Source organism: Capsicum annuum, chromosome 5 (genome assembly GCF_002878395.1).
Source record: "Capsicum annuum cultivar UCD-10X-F1 chromosome 5, UCD10Xv1.1, whole genome shotgun sequence".
In the NCBI taxonomy this organism is placed as follows: domain Eukaryota; kingdom Viridiplantae; phylum Streptophyta; class Magnoliopsida; order Solanales; family Solanaceae; genus Capsicum; species Capsicum annuum.
The window spans coordinates 84341947-84347731 of record NC_061115.1 but is presented as its reverse complement, the minus strand read 5'-3'; the positions used below and the strand labels follow the sequence as shown (position 1 = coordinate 84347731).

General features: G+C 35.4%; 1 non-coding gene across 1 annotated transcript; it reads right to left on the bottom strand.

Annotated features, from left to right (window-relative positions):
- Nucleotides 1–4515: 4515 nt before the first annotated feature.
- LOC124899069 lies at nt 4516–4622 on the bottom strand. The gene has a single exon (XR_007056208.1). It is a non-coding gene; the product is annotated as a small nucleolar RNA R71 (small nucleolar RNA).
- Between the last annotated feature and the right edge of the window lie 1163 nt (nt 4623–5785).

Here is a 5785-nt window from a genome sequence, read left to right as displayed (position 1 = left end):
GTTTCTTTTGGGTTTTCTTATTTGGGGTTAGCTTCTTTGCGGAATTAATCTTTGGGGCCATATTACCGATTGAATAAACATCCATTAGTTAATCCTAAGTAAAGGAAATAAAAAAAAAACAAGAAAGTTAGGTGTTAGTGTAGTAGGCAATGGGAGCATTATGACTCAAGGTTGTGAGTCGTAAACTTGGGGTACAACTCGTAAGGTAGATAGAAGCCCAAGTAGTATTCACTATTCAGGTTATGAGTCCTCCTAACGAGTTGTAATATTAGACTATGACTCATTACTAACACTCGTTAGTTGACCTAAAATACTCATATAATGCATAATTCTTACCAGTTACTATGACTCATGTCTATAAGATGTAAGAATTGACTACGATTCATTTAGATGAGTCGTAATGTTACCAGAACCCATACTTCTCTAAAATAACCATGTTGCCAGTAGTTACGAGTCATGTAACGACTCATTAAGTGTCCCTACAAGTTGTAATGAGTCTTGTAGCCACTGTAACATACATGTTTAGAGAGTTGGTTTTGATACTCAATCCCAATACAACATAAAACATTTAAGCACTTATCAACACTTCATGGTCTCATCCCTAATCAATATTTTAGAGTACAAAGTCAATGTTTACTCCCATTACCACAATACTTTATAAAAATTCTCAAGAATAGGGCTCGACTAATTTTACGCACACATATTTTAATCAAGAAACCCAAGTAACTTGTTTTCATTTAACAACCAACTTAGTATATAGAACTTTTAAGCATGAAAGACTTACTTGTTCACTTGAGACTTGGATTTATTAACTTCAATGAATATGTTCCCTAACTCTTGAATTTTTTACTTTTGGGAGATTTAACTTTTTTGATTTGAGGGATGACGATGAAGTGCTTTTGTGTTGTGGTGTCAATTAAAGGAATGTAGGGAGTCACTGTATTTAAAATTAGGAATTTCAATCATTTGGATTGAGTTCCTATATTTTAATTAATTAAATTGGATCGAGTTGACCCACTAGGCCTATGAGATTGGGCATGGTTATGATTCTTAGATACGACTCGTAACCACTGACTCCGGGTCGTAGACTCCTCCCATAAGGACTGGAATATTACCTGGGTATCCAGTCATTATGACTCAAGGTGATGAGTCATGGTCACTAACTATGACTCATTATAATAGTCGTAATAACTCCAAAGACCAATTACCTAATGGTGGCCTGAGTCCCGGGTCCTTATGACTCTTGGTCACAAGTCGTTGGTCTGGTTACGACTTGTAAAGTGCCTCATATGGACTGGAACCAAAAAAATTTTGGTTTAATCCCACAATCTCCAGCTCTACACACAGAAAACACAAGTTACCCTATAATAAAATAAGTACAAAATATAGGTTGTCTCCCATGCAGCACCTAATTTAACATCGCTACATGACTTAGTTTCCTTGGTTACTCAAACTTTACCAAGGCTCAAATCATCAACCACCTTTACTTCCTCAATGTAACCCATCTAGTGCTTGACCCTTTGCCCATTCACTTTGAACAGGGCTTCACCATCACACTTCAATTCAATAGAACTATATGGGAACACCCTCACCATAGTGAATAGCTCATACCACCAGGCTTAAATAATCTTTTCTTGATTTTTCAATCATGATCCAGGTTTATCTTCTCCTTTTACAGTGCAGAAATTTTATAAGCCCAAAGTCAAAATTCATCCAACTCATTCACTTTGCTCATCCTCATCTTTGCTTCATCATGCCACTCAAAATTCAGCTTCTTCAATGCCCATAGTGCCTTGTTCTCAAGTTCAATAGGCAAGTGGCATGCATTTCCAAACATAAGCTAATATGGAGAGGCACATATTAGAGTCTTAAAAGATGTCTGATAGGTCCATAATGTATCATCAAGCTTTCTTGACCAATCAGTCTTGTTGACATTCATAGACTTCACCAATGTGGACTTGATCTCTCTATTAAAGATCTTAACTTGCCTGCTTGTTTGAGGGTGATAAGGTGTGTCCATCTTATGCTCTACTCCATATTTATCAAGCAGGATATTGAACAAACAATAGCAGAAATGTGACCTACCATCATGAATTATTGCATGTGGTATGCCAAATAGAGGAAAAATATATTTCTTTAAAAATGTAGTGATATTTCTACCTTTATTGTTGGGGAGAGATACTTCTTTCACCCATTTGGATACATATTCAATCATAATTGAAATGTATTTCATACCATAGGATCTCATGAATGAACCCATAAAGTCAACTCCCCACACATAAAACAGCTCCAACTCTAGAATAGGGAGTATAGGGAGTTCATGGCATCGTGAAGTATTGCCCTGATGATTTGGGCATATATATATGTTCAATGATTAATACTCATCAATATTTGGACTTGTTTTGTGTGCTAAAATATGCTATTCTTATTGTATTTGAGTTTTAATTATGTTCCTTATCTAATAGACATGATTAGTTTATGCAGGGCTAAATTATGATGAAATTGAATGTGATCGGATGCATGAGCAAAAAGTTAATGAAGAATGGAGAAATAAGGTTAATTTGTTGAGATAAGGATACTAAAACATGTCTTAGAAATAAGATAATGAAGCAAGGAAGAAAAGGTCAAGAAAGCAAGATTCAGTGACCTATCGTGATTAGACCGTGATGCGGTGCATGATAATTCTCAAATGTCAAAATTCCAATGGTCCATCGTGATAACACCACATCATGGTGAAGGAAAAATTAGCAAATATTGATTTCCAGTAGCTCACATGATAGGACCGCATCGTGATGAGGTATATTTCTCGAAATGGCATAATCCAGTAGTTCACCACGATAAGGCCGCATCATAGAGCTAACAGTAGAAAGACTAACACCGCATCGCGGTGAGATGCAAAAGTGAAAAAAACCTGCTATAAAAGGAACAAATCAAGTCAATTGGAAACACTTTGGAAACATAAGCAACAGCGAAAAAATAAGAAAAATCTCTATTTTAGGGTTCTTTGAACCTCTTTATTTAAAGATTACTACTTGGTATGATTAATTATTTATTTTTGATGTTGAATTCAACCATGAGTGGCTAAATACCTTTGTTCTGGGGTTAAGGCCAAGACCATGATTTCTCTTTGATAATATTTATCATAGTTTCTTGTTGAATTATCATATGGGTTGTTCTTAATTTCTTGTGCTTACTATATTGATGAGTGGCCACCATTAGAATAAACCTATATTCCTTTGAAAATGCAGGAGGAGAATCATAGGATGGAATGAAGGGATTAATGATCGAGGTTCTCATCCTTTTGTAAAATAAGGGATTCGAATTAGCATCTATGATAGGGATATACCTAGAAGCCTTGTTTAGTTCATTTACAGGAAGATAACTTTATGCATCTAAATGGATTATTGCATCCCCGTTAAATAATGTAGTTTCAATATTTAGATAGGTAGAAGATTAGAGGTCGGGAGACCATGATCATACTATAAACCCTACGAACTAATAACCCGAGAATCACAAGACTATGATAAGAAACGAGATTTCTAAGATTGTTAAAAGTGCCTCAACCCTATAATTCTCATCATTATTGTCTACAACCTCTGCTTACTTTGCCTTTGTCATAAATTATTATTTATTATTTATTTATATTTTTATTCGAAACTTGACCTTCATCTTGATACTTTAAAACACTTAATATAGTTTTGTCGAAAATTAAAGTTGGTTGAATTGCTAGTTACATAGTCTTCATGGGTATGATATCTGACTATTTTTGTTACTATATTACTTGGATGATCACGTACACTTACGTGTGTATTAGAACGCAATAAGTTTTTGGCTCCACTATCGGGGACTAGTATAACTAGTATTTTACTAAACTTTTGGTTGTTGATAATAAGTTTAAGTGTTAACGACTAGACTTGAGCGGCTGATTTACTATAGGACTAGCTGAATAGAGGACTGGCGAGAGATAGAGAGTTGGTAGAGCCTTATTCAGAACCAAAACCGATATTTCAATAAAGGCAAAGAACTCAGTATCCAATTCAGCAGGTTCAAATGGTGGAATAAAGAGATCCTAATCTTGTTGATCCAGTTGATCTAAATGCCAGACGTGTTCCGACTTTGGTGGTTCCACTTTCTCCTGCCCAAGCAGCTACCAGGCCTATTCATGAAGTGGCAATCTCACTTATGAACCATTCTAGTAATAGCATTCCCAAGCTAGATCAAAGTGGCCGATTTGAATTTAAGTAAAATATGGTGCAGTTGCTGAATTTGGTTGGGAAATTTGCTGGATTTTCATATGAAGACCCACAGCAGCACATACAGACCTTCTTGGAAATTAGCAATACCTCCATTCCTATGGGGGTGTCTACTGATTATGTCAGATTGACTACCTTCTCCTTTTCTTTAATTAGAGAAGAAAAAAAGTGGTCACATGTTGAACCACCACTCTCCATCACTTCTTGGGATGATCTATCTTAGAAATTCCTTATTATATTATTTCCATCAGGGAAGACAGCATGTTTGAGAAGTGAGATTTTGAATTTTAAGTAAAAATAAAGATAAAATCTTTACCAAGCTTGGGAAAGATTTAAGGGCATGTTCAAAAATTATCCTCACCACGATTAATCGAATGATGTACTGGTTCACACATTCATAGACGGTATTAATCCAAACACCAAGATTCTCTTGGATTAAGCAGAAGGTGGAAAAGTTCTTTAGAAGACTTATGATGAATTTTATGCACTATTGAATCGGATTTCACAAGGGAATCCCAAATGTTATGTTTACACAGAAGTGCTCCTAAGAAAGTTGCAGGTATGTTAGAGGTAGATAAGTTTAGTGCGTTATCATCTTAGCTTATTGTGCTACAAAATCAGATAATTAATCAGTTCAGCAGTATGAAGTTAAGGGTTACATAGCTGGCAGCAGCAGCTAATATGGTTTAATAGGTGAATGCATGGTGTGAGATTTGTGAAAGCAGTAAGCGTACAACAAATGCTTGTGCAGTTAATCCAGATTTTGTAAATTATATGGGCAATGCTAATCATCAAGGATAGTAGAATTATAGTAACACTTACAATTTAAATTGGAGAAATCATGTCAATTTCTCATGGGGTGGAAATCAGGCACAAAGCAATAATCAGTATAAGGGGCTAGTGTTATAGAATTAAAAACAAGTTCAAATAATCAAGTTGCAACTCAAATGAGCAATTTTAGAGGAGATGATGAAGTAATTTCTGGCTTCTAACGCACAGTCAGTATCAGATATAAAGAATCAACAGTTGATTATGAATAATTTAGAGAGATAAATTGGTCAAATTATGGGAGCGCAAAACACTAGACCTCAAGGAGGCTTACCTAGTAATATAGAGGCAAATCCAAAGTAGGTAAATGCAGTTACAATGAGGAGTGGTTTGCCATTAGAAGAGGTGAAATCGGAGCATGTTATTCCAGCAACTACTGATAATGAACTAAAAAGAATAAGGAGAAAATGGTCAAAGAAAAAGTTGCAAGTAATAAAACTCGAGTGGAGAAGAAGACTCTAACTTTAACCTTCTCTCAAAGTCTTTGGAAGCACCAAGAGAAGATAAGTTACAAAAAGTTTTCGGACCTTTCAAAGAAGGTTCATGTCAATCTTTGTCTTATTGATATTCTGTAGAGTCTGAAGTATGAAAATTATCTGAAGTGGCAAATAAGAATCATTTGTCAGAGTATGCTACCATAGTACTTACTGAGGAGTACACATCTAAGAAACAGAACAAATTGCCCACGAAGCTAAAAGATCTAA